At 44.3% G+C, this 24,525-nt stretch overlaps 1 protein-coding gene across 2 annotated transcripts in view; it reads right to left on the bottom strand.

Annotated features, from left to right (window-relative positions):
* The window catches only part of MAF (MAF bZIP transcription factor), a 183,864-nt gene that overhangs the window by 99,984 nt on the left and 59,355 nt on the right, over window positions 1-24,525 (bottom strand). Inside the window, exon 3 of one of the 2 annotated variants that reach the window (XM_039721061.1) lies at window positions 21,177-22,786. The exons of the other annotated variant lie outside the window; for it this stretch is intronic. The gene's annotated coding sequence lies outside the window, so the exon portion shown is untranslated. Of the gene's footprint in view, window positions 1-21,176; window positions 22,787-24,525 lie in introns of those variants that run through there. 2 annotated transcript variants of the gene reach the window in all.

Below are 24,525 nucleotides of genomic sequence, written 5' to 3'. Positions count from 1 at the left end.
ATTTGGCCTGAAAACTCAACTAGCTATTTGTTTTAGAGGTAATTGGAGGGAATACACACTGTTTTGTCTAAAAATACATTTTAAAAAAAAAATCATTAAATCAAAACTCAATTATAATTGAATATTTTTCATACCACAGTTTGATGATACTAATGTTACTGTGTCAGGAAAATATTAGGCTGTGACAAAGTTTCTGGAGACACTATATTTCTTCCTACTTAAGGGACTTTAGATTTGGTGGTAGTTAAACTGCAAGGAAATAGGTGTTCATGTCCCTTGAGCCTTCCCCTGCAAATAGCTCAATTAAGGGGCTAATTGAAGTGTAGAAATATGCCCCCCCGCAGGGTTGGAAAATGCCTATCTGGCATGGGATTGTGGTCCCTGGGAGTTTCCTTCACCATAGACATAATTTCTGGAGAGGACCAGGACAAAAGCAGGGGAGGGAGCCGGCTCTGCAGAGCATCCCTGGGGCAGAGCATCCCTGGGGCAGAGCATCCCTGCCCCGGGGCCAGCGCGGTGCCCGCTGCTCGCCCTGCCCGGCTGAGCTGCGCTGCTCCACCTGGCAGTGCCCGCCAGAGGTAATTTTACAGAGCAGTGATGAATCAAGTCATCAATCACTGTCACGTCTGGTGGCTGGAGCGTGTGCTCGGAGCCCGGAAAAGCCTGTGCATGCTCAGGATTAGGTTGCAAGTAAACTCGGCAGCGCTAAAATGCTTCCCTAAGTAAGTACTGGCAAAGCCCCTGCTCAAACGTGTCAGAGTTTGTGCACCCACTCGGGCAGAGCTTAAATCAGGCCCTATGACTTAAAGTCTGCTGACACTTTAGTGCACAGTTACTGCCAGCAGAAATACTCCTGGCAGTGAAGTTATCCATGTGCATAAGTATTTGCCGGATCAGGGCATAGCTGCATCATCCTTTGTTCCTTTCATCACGCTTGCGATGCTGAATTAAGCCTTCAGCTTTGTCTTTGTCTTGTACACAAGCCCTGTTGTATAGTTACATCACTGTAATAAATGATGAAAGAGAGGACCTGTACAGCAGAGGGAATATGATGGAAATAATTATAACAATAAAATGTTAATTAGTGCCTTTTCTTGAACAATCTTTTTTCTGATTGCAACATGATTCTGCTGAAGAACTGAAAAAAAAGTAGAAAAAAACCCCAAGAAACAGAACAGTTTATTAAATCTTAAGGCTGTATGGATGATCTAATTGTTTTTTTTTTTTTTTCTTTTTTTTTTTTTTGGTGAAAAAGCCTGAAAACCTGGCAAGAAAGCAAAAAAAATTATATGTCAAAAATGTAAATAGCATGAAGAAGTTTTCGACCAACCCTAATCACCACGAAGCAGGCGAAAGGGCATTAGGAGAACAAAGGTGTGGTTTCGTTCTCACACTTGCAGCTCATTCCTACCTCTTTTTGTGCCAGCTCTTTCTTTTAAATATATATTAAAAACCCACTTTGCTGCCCAAACACCGCTGCTGAGCCCTCTGCTCCACACTGGCCCAAGGGTTTTGGTGAGGGAGGGGACTCCCCTGCTGAGTGCTGGCCACGCACCAGGTGTGCCCCTCTCCTCCCTCTCCCTGCAGCCCTCACCCTGCTCTGGGGCTGCCAGATGTGCACATCTGGACTGGGTGTGGGGCAGGGCAGATCTCCCTGGTCCTCCTCCTGTTCTGCCTCTTCCCTCCTCCCCAGTTCCTCAGCCTGAAGATTAAGAGACTACAATAGAGACTGGAACCTGGACTGCCAAAAACACATAAATGTGTGTGTGTGTGTGTGTGTGTGTGTGTGTGTGTGAGTAACTACACATTTTTCACACTACAATGGACTGAATCTGCTTGGGAAAGAAATTTCTGCCAATTCAGGTTTCCCTGAGCACATGAACCCACGGAGTACCCTTTTCCATGCCCCCGTGCAGCTTCAGAAGCACATCTCTGCAGAGGGAGGGAAAGCCTGCCCCGATATTGGAGTCGTGACACACAGAGGATTTGAAATTGCGCATCTGCCTGTACCATTTGCATTTCATCACCTAGTGCTGGAACAAATAAAACCAAATGAGTAATGATCTGAGTCTGTGGCCTCTCTGTTGCTGCTTTGCCAGGAATTATCCTGGCTCAGTGGATACAGTCCTGGGCAGACGAGCAGAGTCTGTTTTTGTCTCTGCCACTTACCTGCTGGATGGCCTTAGGCAAGTCATTTAACTCACTGCTTCCCTTCCTGTGCTCCATCCACCATCTCTGACTTTCTTTGTAAGAGTTTTTAGCTGTGTTGATGGCAAAGGGGATTTTACTGCTAGTCAGAGAGCAGAATGGACCAGCTACGGTCCCACAGTATTTTAAGTCCCTCTAAGAAAATTACACATTTCTCAGACCTGTGGCAGTCTGTGTGGGTGACTCTCTGCTGGGGGTGCCTTCCATTTGCAAAGGAAAAAAGGTAAAATCACCGAGCTACTCAGAAGCAAACTGGAGCAATGAGTGCATGTGAGAATAGTGCCATTTGCTCATGAGCAAACAGCAGCGAGAAAGAAATAAAAGTCAATATAAGAGGCACCAGTGCCTATTCACACAGCTCTCGTTTACATAGACAGCAACTGTACTCAGGAAATGAGTGCAGCACTTGGAAACAGCGATTTCTGTCAGGCAGGGGTGGGTGAGCCTGCTTCTGATGAAGCTGATCACTGAGGAAGTCATAAAAGCTATCGGAGGGACAAGAGATGCAGCTGACATGGGTGAGAAGGCAAATATTAAGGGGATGAAAGGGATTATAAAGCAAAGCTGAAAAGATGTAAAAAGCTGATTAGGAAACCAAATATGACAAAGAGAGATGAATGGCCCACGGGGTGAATAAAAACAATAAAATATTTCTTTTAAACAGGTAAAGGAGACAAGATTAACGGGGAGGCCTCCAGACCACTGAGAGGTGGTCAAGAGAGCTTAATAACACAGGGAGAGGGACTGAGAAGCAAAGTTTCCTGTGACAGCCGAGCAGGGAAATGCTGAGAGCATGAATAATCACCATACCAAACTCATACCCATACTCATGGGGAAGGAGGCAGGGCTGAGTGCAGAGTGTACTTTCAGCCCACACTGCTTAATGGAACAGCAGGAGACATTAAGTGCTCTGTAACAGGGGGTTTGAGGCATTTTTAGGAGTTAAAAAGTGGTAAAGAGAAACTGATACAAAGCAAAGATTTTCTGAGCATCTATGAGAAGAGATAGGTAGAAACCAAGACGTATTTGCAATAGATATCAGCCAATACAGATGCTCATGAAACCTGGTGCACATGCACACACAAACTCACTCCCACCAGCTGAAAGTCTGGCCCCAAACCTGCAGAATGTTTTTTTTTTTATTATTTTTTTTAATCAGAGGCAGGATTTTAGAGATGTTAACAGGAATGAGATCACCCAACATCTGGAGAAATATGAACTGATAAAAATGTATCTGCCCAGCTCCATAAAGGGTAAATCTTGTCTGACAAATCTGGCAGAATTTGTTTTAGGAGCTAAGATGGAAAACATGCAGGATCGAAGCAGTGGAGCTAATCCACATAGATTTCAGAAGAGTCATTTAAACTCAGCCCAGGATGGTAGACTAATACATAAGGTTAGCAAGTATGGCATAAAAACCATTGTCCTTGAAAGACTAAGGAAATGGTTAGGTGATTAAGGGCAGGTTGTAATGGTAAAACTTTATGGGTCAGAGAGGAGGACGGTGATGTGGTGAAGACAGCTATATTTGAGGTTATTATGATGACAGTTCAAGGCATCAGATGGAGACATACTTTTTACTCCACAGAAAAACTATTCTGAGGAAAGTGCTACTCTGGGCAGTTCTAATCCAAAAATCACACTGAAACCAAGACCTGTTCATCTTCTGGGGGGCATTTTCTCTTTGTGGAACATCAAATCTTCCTGGGTCAGCAAAGCATTCAGTGCACAGGAATGAAATCAGGCCCAATGAGCCCAATAAATGAGAAAAAAGCACCCCACCCTAGGCCAGGTTAAGGTCAGGGTGTCCAGAGGGATTTATATTACAGCAAAAGGGTTTGCTGAGCTAAAAGATCACAGAACAGGAAAAGAACTTCAGGCAGACCTTGAGTGGGACTGTCAAGACATCCCTGGGTACTCCTGGATTATATTCCTATTTCATCTCAGCAGTTGGATCCTGGTTCTTCAGGGTGATGGTGAGCAAGGTGCAAGAGAGAACTCTCCCCATAGCAGGAGGAAAGCAGAGAAAACTAGGAAGAATAGAATGGGGATGATCCAGAATATGCCATTGAACCAGGGGTAGTGCATCAGAGGGCACTCAGAAAGCTGACCCAGCTCCTTGGTCATGCCACATTTACTAAAAAGCAGAGCATGAGCTTCCATAGTGCTGGAAGAAACCCTGTGCATGCTGGAGATTGTGGTGAAGTCCCTCAGTATGTCCCCTATAAACTCTGGACCCTCTGAAAAGGGTTTATAGGGTCCCCTATAAACTCTCCACTCTCTGGAGGGGTGCTGGAGGCTCCTGTGCCTGCACTAGTTCAAATTCCTGCCCTCAGCAGAGCACAGCCCGGGGTGCTGCTGTGCTGCTCTGCCAGGTCCTCACCTCCTGCCACCAGGAAATGCAAAGTCTCAAACCTGGCAATTTAGCACAGTGACCTGTCTCCCTGCTTTGCCTGTAATACCCATGGTCATACCCCTCCCTCTGCCCCCAAATAAGGGCCCCAGGCAGTGGGAACACCCAAAGGTGCTCAATTCCTCATGAAATCCAGCTCCCCACCCTCTGTGAATTTCAGCAACAGTTCAGGAGCTTTAAAAAGTTCTTGAGTCCCTGAGCACAGGACTGGGATTTTATCTGCTGCCCACTCAGCAAGTCTGGCATTTCTAAAAGAGCTTATTTCTGCCTGAACTTCACACAGCTTACCTGCATCCTTTGAACCAGCAAAATCAGGTTGGGAATACCACCAAAAGCCTGCCACAAAGAGTTCACCCACTTTTGGCAACTCTTTTCTGCTGTGTCACCTCCAGGCACGGGCAAAATGACACATTGCCTGGAGCATGAGTGCTGAGAGGAGCAGTACAGCCCTGGCCCCACCAGTCCATTTGCTCAGGGGGCTCACTGGGGCCACCACACCTCACCTAGGGGCATCCTCCTGCCCCCCATCCCCATGGCAAGGCACTGCCATCACAGATCTTTAGGGGACAGGGACAGCAATGTCCCCACTCAAGGGGTTTGGCTGTGATCTCCGGGCACTTTGCACTGCCAGAGTCACCCCTGGGTACTGCAGACCTCGAGCTGGGGTCAGGGGTGCCCCTGCAGTGGGGACTGGGGAGTGTTTTGGGGGATCTCTGCTCCCAGTGTCCCCTCCAAGCACAGCTGTTTGCACTGCAGATAGGAATCGCAGATTGATTAATTGATTAATCACACCTGCTAATTACATTGAACAAATAGGCAAAATTAATATTTGATGTAGGTCTCTAAAGAGACTGTATGGATCAATTTTCCACAGATAAGGCAGGAAAGCTCCTGCAGATAATACACAAACCCTCCTGACTACAGATGACTGTCACACCGAGGCGATGGAGTGACGCCATCCCACCCAGATCTGCTCGTTACTTGCACCTGATTATTCAGAGCCCTGACTGGAACATCATACATGGGTCGTGTTTGCTAAGGCATGCACACATGCACATGTTCAAAGCTGGTTTCAGTGCCACTTGGCTGCTGTTCTTCGGGGAACTGAACATCAAAAACGCATCAAGATAATAAAAATAACAGATCAGCCGCATTTAATACATAAATCATTATTATAAGCACTGTTCTGCAACTCAAGCTGACTTCAAGTCAAGCTTCCATTAACATGTAGCAAATATATTGGTGTTTTTCAGAGGGCTGTAAAAATCCCCTTGCAGAACGACTCTGACTGTGCACCCAAAGCCAGGGCAGCCTCACGCAGCAGGACAGCCACGGGCTGAAGCAGCACTTTCATCCTGTTTATGACCTTAAAAGGGGAAACTGCTCTCTTTTTGCTGTTCAGCCCTTTGCAAAAAGAGGCAAAGTTCAGCCCTCATTCATGTGCGTGCTGACCACAGGCACAGCAGCTCAACTGGAGGCAAAACTCACATTTCCTGAGATGTGGGGGTCTTTTAGATGAAGGCAAGTTTGTTCCAGTGACCTTGTGAGGGCTGCTCCGGAACCCCTGTGACACTCCCTGGGATCTGTCCACCCCAGAGCCACCTCCCACGCTGGTGCTTCCTCAGGTTCTGGATTCCTTTTGGTGAAAGTTGCTACATAAATATACATTATTGTTATATACTTGTCATTGGGTTTCTGCAGTGATTTGATTGCTTTGAAAATGGATTTTAAAATGGATTTGTTATTGTGACAATGAATTTCTTTTGTCTTGGTTTAATGTCTATTATCTAGTATAAATAACAGAATTTCTGCAAATCTAATTCCAGGTTTTTGCTTCCTATACCTTTACTAATCTAGAAAATCTGCTTGTATTAAGAAACTGCATCAGAAAGGAGTTAAAGCAGCATATCCTCATAAAGCTGCAATAGACATGAAATGTAATGAGAAATCCTACTACAAACAGACAGTGTTTTCAGTCTTGACTCTTTGTTTATTAAACCTACTTTAGGAAATTCAGGCAATCTACAAACAGTTTGGGGTCTGATGTGTTGTAGCTTTATAAAGTAATCTTTGGAGAACAAAGAACACCTTGTGTTTCTGCAGCAAATATTTCCTGATCTTAAAAGAGGGAGTGCTTGATGCATAAAAAACCCAAACCACCATTATTTTCAGGAGAGATAACAGCACTGGGGAGCCTGGTACCTGACCAGGCAGCAGATGCACGGAGGAAGAGTGAAATTGGGTGGTGGTTGAGCCAGATTTTGGCTTTGGCAGAGATTTCCCAGGACCTTTTGAAAACTGGACCTTACCCTCTGGAAGAAGAAATCCATGTATTTAAGGCACTCACACGGTCCTGGAACAGTTTCAAGACTCTGTAGCTCCTCAGAGTGCCTCTGAGGCAGGCAGTGCCACTGGTGCTGTGCACTAACACAGCCCTGAGCCCAGGCTCATAAGAGGATGGAGGTGCCCACTGTGGGAACAGGGTGGAATAAAGGTGCTTGACTTCAAAATTGAAATCCAGAAAACTTCAGTTCAGCTGCCAGCAGCTGTGAATCATCTACTGTCCAGACACATTTCCCATTTCCTCTGAGTGTCCTGGGTGTCTCAGTCCAGCTGCATTACAGATCAGCAGCTCGGTGCCAGGAGCAAAGGGCTCAGCAGGGAGTGGGGCTGCTGACTCAGTCCTGTCTCCAAACTAGGACCAGTTTTACCTGACCAGACCCAGCTGAGAAGACCTAGCTCCACTTCTGTAGAACATTTCTTTTGGTGCAGGATTCTTGGGTTGCACTGTGTGCTCTGACCTGCCCTGGGTGGGACAGGAGTCCCCAGATCTGTCCAGAGCTCTGCTCAGTGCCTCCACACCAATGTAAAGATCAGAACCTGTGACACTAAAATATCTCAAGCTGTTTTTTTTCAGGGGAAGTTTAAAGGTGGTTTCTCAACTAATGAATCAATTCACAAACTGTTATTATCACCTGAATCACTACTGTGCCCCAGGGTCAAATGCCCCTTGGTCCCCTCTCAGAGCAGATATGGACAAACCCTCTGTAAGGAACCTTCTCTGCTGGCTCTGCCAGCTGGGCACAAAGCACACCTGGCTCTGAGCAGATTGGCACAAAACAGAAGCCAAAAGAAAGGCCACATTTAGGGAAAAAAATCATGCATAAATTCCCAGGCATTTTACTGAAAATCATCCTCAGATGGATGTGTCTGACTCTCGGCCACACTCAGCACTTGCAGCTGGAGTCAAGCTAAGAAACTCTGCAACCCTGGCTGCCCAGGCAGAGCAGAAAGGAGCAGGGCTGCTGCTGTTGCAGCATCAGGGCAGTTTGTGTGCAAGGGTGCAATCACTTCATCCCAGGAATGCAAACTTCTTGTGGATAGGAAATTCCTGGAATTCATGCTCCTATGATGCAAAGAGGAATGTGCCTTTAAAAATTCTCACAGTCACTTTATTTTCATAGCCTGGCAAGGAGTTTCATACGCTAATCGGGAAGGGAAGCACAGCGCACCTTTAAATTAATATGGATAATATTTTTTCTATTACCCTGATGATTATCACCTAAATTGGCTTATAAAATGTTTAATGATTTATCCTGGCAGTGTTTTAGCACTGGAGAACTTTTTCCACCAGGGCCAAGTGAAGGATGACCTGGCACCAAAGCAGTTGGTACCAGAGAACGGTGGGTCACAGTGGAGCTGCTGGATGACACCGATCCCAGACCTCACCCCAGAGCTTGTGTGCAAGCTGAAGAATTTGACAGCAGGCCTAGAGCTTTATCAGAAGGTGGCTCACAGCTGGTGCCTGTTCCTGACCCCGCTGTGTGACGTGTCCCCTCGTGGGACCCCATCAGCTGCCCATAACCACGGGTCCAAAGGCAGATGCCACATCTTCGTACCAAGGTAAGTGAAAAGGACACCACAGCTGCTCAGCTGCACAGAGTCATGGCACATGGGACAGGGGTATTTTATTTATCATCAGGGCATCCTTTGCCAGTCAGCTCCTATAAACCTTACAGTGACACAAGATTCTTACTGGCAGGCAAAATAGTTAGGTGTATACACAGTTCTCAGGGGAATAATGTGATTTCTTGTTCTTTTTACCAGCATTGTTTAACCAGGTCTGACAAACGTGTTTCTGAGGGAATGGAGTGCAGCTGGGTCGAGCAGAAGTGCTTGCCTGAGCAGGCACCTGCATCGTGCACTGGCTGGGTGTACATCCCTGCCTGCAGATGCTGCTGCCTCCCAGGATTTCCTATACAGTGTCTAAAAATGACCAATCTGTGTTAGGGTTAAATGACATTTTGCTCATCTGAGATTTCTTCCTGTATCTGGCACACAGAGCAAGAAAGAGAGAGAAAACCTGAATAATTGAAAGGGGAGGATGGAGAAATTTTATTTTTTTTTAAGAAAAGATCAGTTCTCAGTTGGCAAGAGGAAATCCTACCAAGAATATAGGGAGATAATACTGAGCTGCTATTATACCACTGCATCCCTCTGAGGAAAAAGTTATCTCTCAATGGATCCAAAAGGATGTTTTAAGTGAATCAGTAAATGAACTAGTCTGGGGACGTGAACAAAATATGTGTGTTTTCCAGTCTCTGAATATAAACAAACAAAGCATAAATATTCAGAAATTACTCCAGTTAGTCCTCTCAAAAACTCTTTGAGCAATGAGATAAATAATGCGGATGTTTGCAGTTCAGAGCAGATGATCTCTGTGGGGGAAAAGGCAGGAGAGGAAGGAGCTGCACTCCTCCTGTCCCAATCTTTGGTGATTTACTCACCCATCACGGCAGCCCGGCACAGAGAGGTGTCCACACCACATAAAGCTCAGTGCTAACATACGACACACATAATGGACCTGCTTGGAAGTCTTCACTTGAGGATTTATGAAGAACAATCTAATTATTCAACTCAGTGCTGCTCACTACCATTATTGCTCCTATTTAAAGCCTCCATGGAACAGGCCGTTTGTCTCAGGGGACAGACCTTGTCATAGTGGTTTTCATTGATAGAAATACACTCCTCAGTTTTGATAGCAACCCAGCTAATCCTGGAGAGACTTGGTAAACATATCTCACACTTGATAGGCCCAAGGAATTAGGCCTTGACAACCCCGCTTTTCCAGGAACAGAAAAATGGAGTTGCTTTACCAATAAACTCTAATTAAAGAGGAGCAAAGACCGACCCAAAGCCTCTGTTTGCTGCAACAGCACAAGGGCTCTGTGGCTTCCTCCTGCCTGTAATTGCTTCAGCATCCCGAAGGAGGGAGGGGGGTTGTCAGCATCCCCCCCTTCAAACAGAGGTTGTTCTGTTATTTATAACCCTGGGATGTGTAACAGACGAGAGTCACCTTGGCTAAGCAAGTCTCTCCTGTAGCCTAACCTTGGGTGAGCAGCAGCAAGAAGAGCACGTGCAGTGGTGCCAGCGTGGCAGGAGGCAAAGGGAGGCATGGCCAGAATTCCATTCAGCTCCAACCACATGGCAAGGCATGAGCACAGTCCCTCATATTCACTGGAAAGAGTTTTCCTTTTTTTTAAAATTTGCCTGAATGTTTATTGGTTCTATCTGTATGCAGAATTATAGGTGAACATCCTTTGTTCCACCTCTCCTACCAAAAGTTAGTGAAGGTTTACATTTTCCAGGTAAATTATTTAAAAGTGGGGGTAATTAATATTTCCTAAAAAACAACTGGGGACTCACCAAATTCCTGTCACTGGCTGCTGGTACCCAGTCACACACTGCCTGTAACCAAGAGATGCTGAAGGATAAGAGTGTGTGGCTCTTATCATCAGACAACTCTAAATGAATAATTTTTCAGTCCTTCACATTACAAGCTAAATGCTGTCCTGAGTGCACCCCTCTGCTTTGCACAGGCTGAGCAATGCCCGCACATCCTCCAGGATTTAAGGCTGTGATATTCAGGGGGGGCCTCAGGGAACAACTGATCAGGTTTTTAAAGGTATTTAGATACCAAGCTCCCATTGATTTTTGAGACTGGTTACATGTCTGGAAATCTTGCTATTGCTTTGCTGTTTTATCTTTCTTTGCTCAAGGCAGTGCTAAGAATGATAGATGTGCCATAATTAAAAATATACATGGAAAGCTCAACCCACATATATCTGGTCTTCTTTATTTCTCTTCCAACCAGGAAGTCCAGACCTCTTGCCTCAGTGTCAAAACTGGATAAATTCTTTCCCTTGGATAAATTAGCTATTTTTTTCTAACATTCACACCACTTTTTGAGGTTTCTGATCTGAACCTAATCCTTAAGTTTTTGTCTTTTGAGTAAGGGAATCTCACTCTGCTGGGGCTTTCTCTGCAGCTTCATTTTTGCTTTTATCTTTCCCAGTTTTTGAAGGCTACATGGGCAAAACCTGCTCAGATGCCAACACCAGCCTTGGCAGGTAGCTCAGAGGTGCCTGCATGGTTTGCACAACAGTGGAGGGCACATAGCTCCTCAAAACTTTATTTTTGAGGCCACAATCACAAAAGCAGTGACTTTCTGGCAACTCCTGAACATAAAGGCTAAAATCATGGGTTTTTCCTGTAGACAGAATAGATGCTTGCAAAGGGTTTTGACCTACTTTTCTTTACCCATAATGCAGATCCCAAATGCTTTGTCTACTCATGGTCAGCATTCAAGTGCTAAATGTTGCTGTATGCTCCCACACACATGCTGTGGCCTGAGACAGAGCAGGAAAATCATGGTATAAAAGTAATAATCTGGATTCTAATTGTTGACTGGCACATGAATATTTGAACTGGAGATCCTTTCTCATGCTGAATATGGTAAAAGGGTACAGGTGGGTTACAAACCTCTGAGGGTTAGAAAGACTCAGTTTGAACAGAAACTTGTAGCCAAGGCAGCATCTCTGAGGAATGTTTTATAAGGGTGAAATGGGCCTGATTCTGCCCTGCCATCAGAGTGGCACCAGCATGTGCTTCAGTAATTTTTTATGTGCATCATTTACAGGAGGCATTTACACAGCTGGGGGCTGTGTTTCTGTGGTTTTAGTTATTTGTGGAAAATGTGTGATGAGATCCACAACCAGCCACCTGCTAAGGCCATTTCCATGATGGAGGTGATACCCAAAAGTACTGAGTGCCTGAGGAACAGTCAGGGAAGGGAGCAGAAAAACTGTGATGGTTATAATACAACACACTTGCGATGACGTTTGTTGATTATCTAAAGATTAGGCACCAAGCTGAACTCCACTTGCAGTCAACAAGAAGAACAAAATACCTCAAAAGTGTAACTCAGCCACCCAAAGATGGAGGGATCCTGGATGACTTGGATGCAGGAGACTGCTGATTTCTGAACAGGTCTCAAGCAGGGTGCCCAAGCTATGCCAGAAGCCACCCTGATCCTACTTATGCATAAATCACTGGAAGCTCATGCAGTTGCTGAAATAACGTGACCTGACTGTAAACATTGCAAGTAGAAATCAGTGATTTCTTTTTAAACACACTGCATGGAAACAAGATGAATGTGAGCCAAAAACCCATGTGGCTCTGTGATAGATCACACTGTATCACAGCTAGGAAGAAAAGGCTCATTCCTGGCTTCAGCACGGATGCTTGCTGCTGAAGGTAGTAAAAGTCCAGCTAAAGTTATTTTACTAGCTTGTAAGTAACAGCCCTCCCAGATCATAAATTACTTTCCTGTAGGAATTTACTGTTCAGGGTAAGATGAACCACTCTAAAAAGTAGCCTGATGATGCTGTCCAAATGAATTTCATTGCAGGATGAGGATTGTGGGATTTATGCTGTGGCTTTGTTCTGTACTCCCACGTTCCTGACAGGTTAAATCACCAAAGTAGCCAAGTGGCCAGAGCCTGCTCCAGCCTGCTCTGGTGAGCAAGCAGGTGTGGTGATCTGTAATGGGAATTCTAGACCCCAAACACTCAATGGCTGAATATGGCAAAAGCTTGGGCTGGTCTTTAGGACACCATTTTCTCAGGGCTCATCATATTTTTGGATTGTGAAACAGCTTAGCTGGAGGCAGCAATGACATGAGCTGGCAGAGCTGGGAGAGCTGGGAGATGGAGAGAGCAGCCCCAGCTTCTTCAAACAAAACTCTTGCATGAAACCCTCTTCTTTTATTGAGCAGGGCAAAGCAAACCCCAAACAGTCAGGAGTGCCCATTCTAACAACGTCTTGAGGTGCTGTTCTCTGTGCAGGAAGGAAGGAAGGAAGGAAGGAAGGAAGGGTCGGTAACCAAGGTGAACCAGCTTACAGCAGTAGTCTAGGAAAGACAGCCTTGAAGAACATGTTATACCAGGGACTGAGCATAAAAATGTTGATCTACTACAAAAATCACTGGTTTAGCAGTAGATTATTTCCCTCCCTTCCAAGGAACAAACTCCCCTTTTTCCTTTGCCTTCTCCACACACCTGGATACACAGAGTGACACTGACATTCTCTCACCCTTCAACCACCCCCACCCCAAGCACGGGTGGGTACCCTGGGCACGCTGCCCTTTCACCTGGGGTGGTGGGCTCTGGTGGAGTCAAGAACAGAGGGCAAAACAAAACCCACTGCACACAGTAGATTCCAGTGGAAGAAACTCTTGCACTGTATTTAGACAGTGAGACACAAATATGTGAAGCCTTCCCTTGGGGGGGAAAAAAAAATTAACTTAATTGCGTCCTCCAGCCTGCCTAAATCTTTTGGCACATTTCTGAGTATTGCTGTGCTAATGAGGTAAGGAGCAGCCAATGTCCAAATAAATTCCAGCAAGAAGTTCCAGTTTACTTTAAAGTCATTGACTCTCTTAGGAGGAGGTCAAGGCAAAGTTATTTGGTCGTGGTTTTTCTTTTGCTTCCTGTTTTAAGTTACCAAGTTCTTGTACCGTCAAAAAAAACTGCTGACTTCTACCCCTCAGGTGTCTGGGCTAAAGTGGAAAATGAGCTGCTGTTTCTTTCCCCTCCTCCTCTCTCTCTGGCTTCCTCCCTCTGTATGTTCCTTTGGGGTTGCTTGAGGGACAGGTACACAGCAAACAGCCCCCAGAATATCCTTAAAGGACAGAAAATACAGATTTTACAGATTTTAAAATATAGACAGGAAAGAAAATGGCCCTTGTAAGGCTCCACTGAATACAACAAAAGTACAAGAACCCCAAATAACACAGAGGCAGCTCTGGAGATTGACCTGGAGACTAGAGATGGACACTGGAGCCTTCGGACTTCAGCCAGGTGGGATTTCTCACTGTCCAAGTTTTGATAGTGTTAAGATCTGACAAATTACTTTGACTTGTTGTGACAACATCCATACCCGAGACTCAGATGAAATTTGGGTTCACATTTTTACAAATTTGAAAATGTGAATTACTTTTTTTTCTTGAGTCATAAGTCTTTAAACGACTGTCTAAGACTCACAGAAAAGTCAGTGCAGAATAACTCCCCTGAATAAGTTAAAACCTTTCCTGACCTCACTACTAAAGTATTTGAGGCACTAAATGAAACAAGGCATAAGAGAAGGAAAAAAAAAAGGTTCTGTGGACATGCTACAGCATCTCTTTATCTTCACAGCCTGAAGAGGGTGGAGCACAATTAGCTCATCTGTGAGAAATTTGGGCAGGCAAGAAGCTTCAATAACTGTTACATTCAGCTCCAGACCAGGATCCTGCTGTCCCTTGCGTGGCAGCTCAGAAAGCATCAGCTGGGCAGGGGAGCTTAGGAGGCTGTGGTGGCCAGAGAAATGAGTGGGACCCAGAGGGGATAAGGACACGTGGGGAATAGATGCCAAGAGATGCCCTGGTGGTGATCAGCTTCAAATCCCCAGTGGAACCTCAGCTCTGACGACTTCCTGAGCAAGGAGCAGGTAGCAAAGGGAACTGTCACACCTGCAATGCCCCCTTCTTTCTCCTATATTGAACATCAAAGGATACAGAGCCACACAGATTTTGCACAAGCCCAGGTTTTAGCTGCCTGTAAGTCTGGCTCTCCAAGAAGTGACACTGCTCCTGAGTGACTCCCTCACCCTCTGCTAGAATGGGGTGAAGTTTTCAGCTTTGGTGTATGTTCATGGCAAGCCTCATGATGCATTCTCATCCAAAATATGTTTTTTGAGGAATGGAAGCAGAAAGAGATATTCCCAGGCAGCTGGATGTGAGAGTATTTCAATATCCGTTCATCCAAGCTTTAATCTCTAAATTGCAAAAACATTAACATTATTGATTGATCAGACATCAATCCAACAGGAAATTTAATTAAATTAAAATGTGTCACTGAGCAGTCCTCACACTGTCACGTATAAATCTTTGGAAATAAGTAGACAAAGACAGAAGCAATTGATACCATGTTCCCAGTTCAATTTATCCCCCACCATTTCATTTTGCCACTGATCCCAAGTGTGCTCACAGACTCACAGGGGGACAGCCTCATCTGCAGGGTGTCCATCTGATGCACTCCAGCACCAGAGCCCTCCACGTCCACTGCATGTGGGTATTTACAGCTGCATAGGCTCAAACCAGATGGCTCTGGGGAAACAACCTTATTTCAAGGCATTGTTGTGGGGCTCACCTTGACTCAGCACTGCTCCTCCTGGTAGCTGATTTGTCCCCATAGTCAGGAGGGTCCCAGAGAAAGGCTGAGAAGTCCCTTACTTAAATAAATTAAATCATTTATTCCAGGGCTGAGCATTTTGCAGCATCCAGCAGTGCCAGAGTCCCCACCAAAGCATGTGTGGGTATCAGCAAGGTGCTGAAATGGATGATTAAGAAACAACTCTGTACCACAACTTCTTTGGAGTACTATAAATCATTACAGCTGACTGAATAACACAAAAAGAGATTAAGAAATATTTTCTCCAATTCATTTCTGAACACCAGTGGGTTTGGTTTGCTGTCACTTACGACAGGATGATATTTACTGTAATTTATTATTACCATTGCTGCTATTCCAGCAGCCACTGGCTATTCATGAGAAAGTTTGAGAAGCTGGAAAGTTCATATAGTTTTTATTTTTTTTGCTAAAGTGTTTTTTTCTACCTGACAGGGTGTTGTTTTTTCCCCAACATCTGTTATTCTCCTTCCCAAGTGCCAGTGTCCTGAGGGGAAACCAAGGGGCTGCACGTGACTGCGCTCACGCACTGGAGGATGGGGAAGAGCAGAAGGGAAGGAGTCAGCAAATGGTGCTGGGTGAGATGTCCTTGCTTTCAATGGAGCATGGGGAAGGAAGGAAGGGAAATCCAAATCAGTATTTACAGACATAAAAATTCAGCACTAAGCATTTTGCAGAAAGAAGACAAACAAACATTTGGTTACCCAGGTGAGTGGTACCCACCACTCTCACCATGGAGTGCACAGACTCCTGTAGACTCTCTCCCTCTCTGTCTGTCCAGCACCAAGCTCCATGTGAGTGCTGCTGCCTTCAGAAACCCCTTGAATTATTTCAGGGTTTACTTCCTCTAATCTTACCAAATCCAAACTCCAATTCCATTTCTTGAGAGCTGCCCTCAAAACAAATACTGAGGTTATACCAATTGGCTTGTGACTAGATGTGAAAATAGAGCTGTCTCAGCACGGAGTCCCACAGACAGGGCACAGATTTTTGCTGTCTCCACCTCCCACTTGCAGCACAAGTACAATTTTCATGCCTCTGTCAGAAGTGCCAACCTGGGGAAGTTGCAATGAGCAAGCAAGGAGAGGAGCGATGAATTAACTTGACAACAGCAATTGCTGCTGATAAATCTCTTAAGAATTTGATCCATAAAGGTTTGTTTCTCTGTGGTCCATGACAGGGGTGGCAGTTTTTGGGGTCTCCTGCAGCACGTGGTGTGTGTTTCAGCTCAGATGCATATCTGCTTTGCAAAGGAAAACCCCCACTGCACAGAACAGACAAAGTGAGCTCAGCTGCATGGGGAAATGGATCTGGAACTGCATTTAGAGGCAGTGATTTATGTATAAATTATAAAGTGTATCAATTCCGGACACCCATTTATATGGAGTTTGTCAGACCCTGCTCTGGAACGTGTATTGCCTGCAGAAACCATCCGGAAAACCTGAGAGGCTGCTTTAAACCCTGGCATGTGAAAGGCCCCAAACCAGGATTTAATGGATTAGTAAGGCTGAAAAGGACCATCAGAGTCATCTGGTTTTGCTTCCTATGTAACACAGCTGAAGAACTTCACCCACTCATTTCAGCATCAAAGCCATAACTCCTGCTGAAGCTATTGCATAGCTTTAGAAAGACACTCACTCTTGATTTAGAGACTGAAAGCAATGCTCAATCCACCACATTCCTAAGCCAAATGTTCCAGCCATTAACTACTCTTGCTATTAAAAAGGCACACTTTCTGGGCAATTTTATCTAGCACCAGCTCCATACAGTCAGATCCTGCTCCATCCTTCCTTGCTGTATTAAAGAGCAGGTGCAGGTCAGGTTTAAGTTGTGTGGATTGTCCTATGAATCACTGCATGTTTTCTCAGACAGTCTTGCAAATACGCTACCTGAGAGGATTTATGAATGAACAAATTAATTGACAGTATCATTTACAAGAGAATAACCAGAAAAATCCCCTCTCTTCTGATGAAAAACTTCTGCCCATTTTTGTGTGCATGTCTGTGTTTCATTTTGCTTTTAATCTGATGACTCTGAGATGATATGGATAAAGAGATACAGGTAAAAATGTGTCACACAGATCTCTCCCCCAGAACATTAGTAGAGGCATAATTCTGTGCATCAAAGCACAGTCTGTGTCACATCCAGCACAGACACTGAACAATGTCCCTTTAGAAAGGGCAGAGGGTGAGAGTAGCTTTATGACACTATTGATTTATTCTGTGCCTGCAGTTAAAAACTATACCCAGACAGACAATAAAAATAACTGCTCTAACCATATAACAGCTTCCTGCTACTAAAATGGATTTTACACTTAAAGGCATGGAGGGCTTTTCTTTTTTCCTTAAGTCTCAATTATGACTTTTTCTGAATAAATGGAAATGAGAAATTGTCAGAAGTGGTTTAATTCTGATGTTGTGCTTTTTTTGCTTGTCTCTGTGTTTAAAAAGGCCAGGATTATTTTCCCATTGCAAAGTTGTGTTGTAAGTGCACTAGCAGGCACAGTAATCTGGTGTTAATCACACCAGATAATTTGGTACACGACTTCTGCATGAAGAAAGTGGCAATGGTAGTTTGGAATGGATGTACCATAAGAAATAAAATTGATTATGGTCTGTGTGGTCAACAAGATGAGCTAGGATTGAGGTTGTGACCTTAGATTTGAATGATAAAATAATATCTAGAGCAGCAGAATCATCTCCTAGAAAATGTATTTTCATCCCAAGGACTCCACAGCTTTGCACACTGAGATCTGGGCAAGCTGCAAGTGCTTTTCTACACAACACTGGTGTCTTAAGCAGGTTCCTAACAGGTTTCTATTGCAATTAGGCAGTTTCCATGATAATAGGGAAGGAATCTTAAAAATGGAAGCCCTGGACTGTGTGGACATGAATGGATCAATGAAATGTTTTAAGACCATATAAGCCTCTTCAGGGTCTTTATCAAGATCCCTGAAGGTGCTGAAAGAAATGAAGATGGCAGGCCAATGGGTCTGTGAGGTGGCACCAGGGGCAGCTGCACAGGCCCTGTCTCACTGTTAGGACAGTTTTGGCTAGAAATGAAATGATTCAGACCAGGGGAATTATTGATCTGAAACTTGGGCTTTTTTCAGATTTTTGTCAGCAGGGCCAGTCCTCTGCTCCAGTTCATCAGTTCAAAAAAGCAGAACCCAGAGGCACAAAACAGGCAGTGAGGTGACACAAATGAAAGCCCAGAACAGAAGGAAAAATCCCAAGCTACAGGAAAGACAGTGTGAGATAGGATGAGGTGGTCAGGTAGTGCAAGGAGAGATGTGCACCACAGCCTGTTTCTCTGCAGAATGGAAATGAGCAGCCTGCGTGCATGAGGTCAGACAATATAAGGAAGAGAGCACTGGGCTGGGAAAAAAAAAAGCTCAGAAAAGGAAAAAGAAAAGGAGGAGGAATCTGCAATTCAAGTGTCATTCCCTTTCCATAGGTTTTATGATTTGGGAGATACTGCCTGAATGACACACAATGTGAGACATTGTAATGTGATCTCCTGTCCCTGGAGATGCTCTCAGAAATTAGATTATTACATGAGCATGGCTTTTATAAAAGTGAGCAAACATTGTAATAAATGAACTCAAAGAGTGAGAAAAATCAAGATTAGACTCTTCACATTTGGCTGGGGGATTTTTTCCACTTACTTATGCTCTGTAATAAAGCTTAGATACATTAATTAACTTGCTTTAAAATTGACTTATTGAATAAGTTTGGAAGATACATTTTTGTTTTAATCTGTAAAACATACAAATAGGAATGCTTATACAGAAAATGACCCTGTGGAATTTGTATACTTCCACCATAAAGAGAGAAGACTTTTTTCAGCTTTGTTTTCACATGTCCTTTTGGTGGTTCTGGTATTGGAAATTTCATTTCTTGCAGTGGGGGTCATTGTCTGCTGAAACCCTCATGGGACATGACACTGAAAATAGGGGTCTGATTTCTCTGATTTTCATGTAGTGTCAACAGAAAATATCTAAGATGGAAGTTAATTTTTTTATTTCAGCTACAGGTCTATTGTTAATCTTCACTGGATCTTCAACTCCTCTGGACAAGCCAGGATCTGGCCTTTAAATGCTTCCACACAGCTCCTCCCTCACCCAGGATTTGTCACACAATTTCAAGAGCACAATTTCCCAATGAATCACTCCTCTCTGTTCCTTACACCTCACTTTTATTTTTATTACTTTTTGGAGCATGATTGTTTTACAGCCTTTCAATCATCAGCCTCTTCTGAGAGTTCCAAATGTTTAAGCAGTTTCAAACCCATGTGGTTTTAGCACTCGGCTCTCAGAGCTGTTTTTCCACACGGTGCTGTGGGACCCCTGTGCAAAGACATCACGGATGGCTCCCAAATCCCACCTGCACAGACGGTTGCTCTCCAGCTCCCTCCATGCCTGCATGGCTCAAGAGCAACTCTGACAGGACTTTACATGGGAGTTCATGGCCCATTGAAGAAGGTTGCACCAGAGCTTGTCAGCCTGTGGTGAAATCTTCACCCCTCTGGCTGGGATGCTGGCTGGATGCTGGGAGAAAAGCTTCTCTCTGAAAATCCCAACAGCTCTGAAATGTTGGAAAAAATCTTTATGGGGGAGTGATCCCTTCTGGTGCATTTCAAACCCTGCTCTTCAGAGTAGCAGATATATTTATGTTGGAGGTGGGTTGCTAAGTACAGTAACTACTCCACAGGAGCCAGGCACAACAAACCAGCTCCTCAGGTCTGATGCTGTGCTTGAGCACAGCTCCACGAGTCCACAGCTCAATAAGTGTGATAAAACATGAATTCTGAGTAGGGAATTATTTAAGGTAGCTGTGGCATCTGAGGGTTTGTGCAGTGAAGAGGCTCTGCAGGAGCTGGTCTCTCCCAGAAGTAATGAATAGACTGGTGAGTTTTATCAGGGAAGGGAACCATTCTTGATGTCTCCTGGTACAGGTAAGAGCACTGGGTACGTCTTTGGTGACACAATAGATAATGAGTGATGGAATAATGAGTCATGGCCTAATCAAAGGGGAAAAGGACATGTCTTACCTGGTGCACCCCCATATTGTAGATTTACTACACTTATGCAATGTGAGCACTCCAAACACTTGTGTCAAAACCAAATCCTAGAACTTGTCTGGTTCTGGGATATTATGCTACATCTAGGAGCTTGTTTCAGCATAGCTTTCTGGAGGATGAAGCAAATGCATTCTGCCTCATCTATTCCCCCTAAAACATCAGTGAAAGAGAAGCAGATATGTTTCATCTTCCTGCATTTTCATCTGAAAGTTTCATTTGGGAAAGAAACAGACTGAACAGAAAAAATAGGAGATAAAGCTGAGAGATCTGAGTGGCTGTGATTGTTTGTAACTTAGTGAGCTGGTCTTTGAGAAGTACTCTGTCCACTAACTGGATGCCAATTGCCAAAAGATGCTATCAGTTGATTAAAACACAGCCTGCCAGCTTCCTGCTTGATAAAACTAAGTACAATCTGATTGGGAATTCTCAAATCCATTACAGAATGGCCAGTCCATCACTTAAATCAGCATACACCATTTCCCCATGAATCATCAACATACTTTGGTAATATGTTTGCAGCAGCTAAATCCTGACAAAAACACTGACAGTTTGTCAAAAAGGTCCCTGAGCTCCGGATCCTGAGGGTGGGAAATGGCGGGACCGTGAGGGTTTCCTGTTGTTCCCTGCTCAGCTGGGTGAAGGTCATTTCCTCTCCTCTCTCACGCAGAAGAAGCTGAACCCTCAACCCTTGAAGGTGTGTCTGTGAGCTCCCAGAAACAGCAGCCAGTCCATGCAAGGAGCCCTCTCCTGCAGGGCCATGCTGACAAGGGTCACTCCCCAAAGGGGAGGGCTGGTCGCTACATTTGCCTCCTGGCAGGTAAGTAAATTAATCCCAGGAAAAAAAAAAAAACAAAAAACCAAAAACAAAACCCAAAAAACCCCATCATGAACTATTACAAATCAGCCTTACTGAATAACTTTATTTCTCCTGCATGCTGTAACACAGAAAAAAAGAAAACAAAAATAAAATAAAACCATCAAAAACCCAAACCCAGGGCTGCAGAGCCAGGCCAGCATTCCTGCAGAGGAAGGAAGGGGCATGCTGCCAACCCATTAAAGATAACCCACTAGCGTGTTGGAGTGTTTAAAAAAAGCCTTCTTTTGTTGGCTTTTTGGAGGGTTTTATATCTGCTGAGTTGGAAGTGGGTGCCCAACCCCAGGTACATAACAGTGTTTGGACACCAGCTGTAATGTATCCTTGATCATCCCAATGTGATAGATGGAAGGGTTATTCAAGGAATTGCTGTGGGACCCTCGTTAGTGAAATAACAACACTGAAATACCAGAGGAACAAGTCAACCCCAGTAAAACCATAAAATCTTAATTCTTTAACAGAAATAATACCTTAAGAGGGGAACAAACTGATGCAAAATCTGAAGAAAGTGAGCAAATGCAATAAAATTTGGAGGCCATTTATTACTTATCAGGTAAACAGCAGATTATAATGAAATAATGAAGCCAGAAAGATAAGTCCTAATCATAGGAATTCTCAGATAATGCCTTGATAGGTGCTGTTATCCTCCAACTCTACCACTTCTCATCCATGTCCTTTTGCATTCTCTCTCCATGTCCCTTCTTTGATTCTCCTTCCAGTTTTTGGAGGGTTTTTGTTATAATCAAGCATTGTAAGATCTACTTGTGAAATGGATGGATAATACAGCACTTTTTTTTGTAAAATGTCAATACATTTTCTGGTGTAAAATCAGTGTAACTCCATCTCTGGTCTCAATACATTTTATTTACAAGAAAATGCATAAGTAGGAGACAAATATCTACTGTTTGCACCGTTTCAAAAACATAAACTATAACATAAGGGGTTGTTTGTGCTCTCCCTTAAACTGCTGGGAGTCAGGGATGTCTCTCCAGAGCTGAGACTGACTTGGAATAGGTGAAGTAAAGCAGAGATTCACAGGCACAGTTTCCTCATTTAAATTTACACAAAGTGAGAGGACAAAGAGGCTCCCAAAATTCTGTCCTTGTGGTTCAAATTTGAATATATATTTTTAAAGCTGGCCAAGCAACTGAAATTAAACCTCATGTAATTAAGTTCCAGTAATTTGAGCAGAAAGTAGTCCTGGGAAAGTTAGCAGGCTGGAAACACTATGGTGAAGAAGATACATTGGATTTTGTTGTGCCATTCCTATCACATCAGAAGTCCATAAAGAGGAAATTTAGGGCAAGTCAAGAGTTTTCAGTCTCTGGTGTGCAGACCCCAAAGGTCCATGGACCAAACCACACAAGCAGCTGGCTGGGTGATGTGTTCCCACCTGAATTTTTCAGTGTCTCTTCAAGTTTTCTGTACAGGAGCGTGACACTGCCCCAAAGTCTCCATCCTCAGGGTGCTGCTGCCTTCTTCTCAAACTCACGTGGCTTTGCTCTCTGCTCCTTACACCCACCAGCAGTCCTGGCTTACCTCCTGCTGCTGCAGAAACTTTTGGCCTCCTCATGGTGCAGATCTATAAGCAGTGTGATCTCCTCTGCATCCAGGCATCACCACTCCGGGTCTTCTGGGAGACTAAGGTTGGAAATTGGAAAAGGGATCACAAAAAGTGATAAAAGTAGAAGTAAAAAAGATCAGCAGCAAGGAGGAACAGCTACCGAAGACCGGGCAGTTACTAAACAAAAAGGAAAATGAGCCAGGAGAAGCCTTGGTGGAAGAAAGAGAAGTAGTGGTTCAAGAGCTGCCAGTCACCACAAAAAGGGTGCTACACAAAGCAGATGACCCTCCCTAAAGCACAAGCCCCACTCCAGGCTGGTATTGGAGCTCTGGGAAGTTTGACTTCCTTCCTCTTGCTAAGCAGGGTGACAGACACCCTGAAGGACTTTGTGGTGGTGTGTCTGCCCCTTGGATCAGAGCAGTGTGTCCCACCAAGCCCTGGCTTGATTTTGGAGAGAAGACCCCACTAGCTCTCCTCTGGAAGGAATATGTGTGCATTGAAGCTGTTCTGCAGCTGGACCAGTGCCCAACAAATGGAGAGAGCCAGGAGATTACTGCAAAACCACCCCAAAGGGAGACACAAGTGTAGACAGAGCTGAAGTATAACCCAAGAGAAACAAGGCTACTGTCAGTTCCTTTAAATAATTTCAATATACATGGGGGTAAACTGTTGGGGATTTAGAACATTAAAAAATTGAAAACAGTTTTTTTTTTGTAACATGCTGCTATTTTAGGTCATATTGTACCTTCAACATTTGCACACACTTCAGCTAACATCAGTGTGATCTGTACTTAACAAACACAGTGTGCCCAATGATGACTGAATTACTCAGGAGGAACTACAATTGATAAGACAATGATTTATGGACCTATTGTTTTCTAGGTTCTTGTAAATAATCCTAATTGGTGTTAATCATCCACCCTCTGCTTTGTGTTATCACCAAGCAAAGTACACTTCCTAAAGAAGCTATTTAGGGGCATAATCCTTCTGAAAGGCAAGACAGCTATTGACTTCCACAGGACCTGCACTGAGGTGCTCAACCAGGGAAAACAACCCTGGAATATGAGCAAAACACATCACACTGTCTTTTCCATGCTTTCACTGAATTTTTCCAATAAACTCCCAGTAAATTTAGCGTGTCCCAGTAATCCCTTCCACGTGGGCTTCATGTGGTGTCTCTCCAGCCTTTCTCCCAGCTCAGAAATGCACCACAGAGGAGGTTCATTTGCTGATGTTTATTTACTGCCAGTGTGCAGCTCCTGCCTGCATGCCCTTGGCATGGGCTGGCTGTGTCAAACCTGACAAAGGCTGCTTTGGAAGAGCAGACACCTGCACCAGGACCTGGCGGTTTTTTGCCTCTGATTTTATTGTTATGCCTGAAAAAGTGCTTTGATCTTTTGGTGTTTCGCTGTTTGTCACTCCATGCCCTTGTCATGAGGGAGCTGTGGCACTTGAGACCCCCTTCCCTGCTGGTTTTAGGTGTAAGGTTTGGTGGGCTCAGTTCTAGCATACAGATCAGCTTGCTTGATTTTAACAGGTCTGCACTTTAAATAACACTTAAATCGCATTCTAGAGGGTGCAGTCACACACTGCTTGCTTATGGAAACTACAAGGAAACCAGACAGCTTTTCAATTTGTGTATCAAAGAGAAGAAGATTTACACATAAAAGGGTGAATTATTTTGATTTGTAGTATTCAAGCCACTGTACATTCTCCAACATAAGTGCTGCCTTGTCTCTGCTTTCTGATAGTTCATATCATGTTCAGTGGCCTAGATTTTCAAAAGTGGTAATTTTGGAGGCCAATATTCCTCAGT

This window comes from Passer montanus, unplaced genomic scaffold (assembly GCF_014805655.1).
Source record: "Passer montanus isolate IOZ18808 unplaced genomic scaffold, ASM1480565v1 scaffold45, whole genome shotgun sequence".
NCBI lineage: Eukaryota > Metazoa > Chordata > Aves > Passeriformes > Passeridae > Passer > Passer montanus.
The sequence above is the reverse complement of the archived record's forward strand: the minus strand, read 5'-3'. Positions and strand labels throughout refer to the sequence as shown.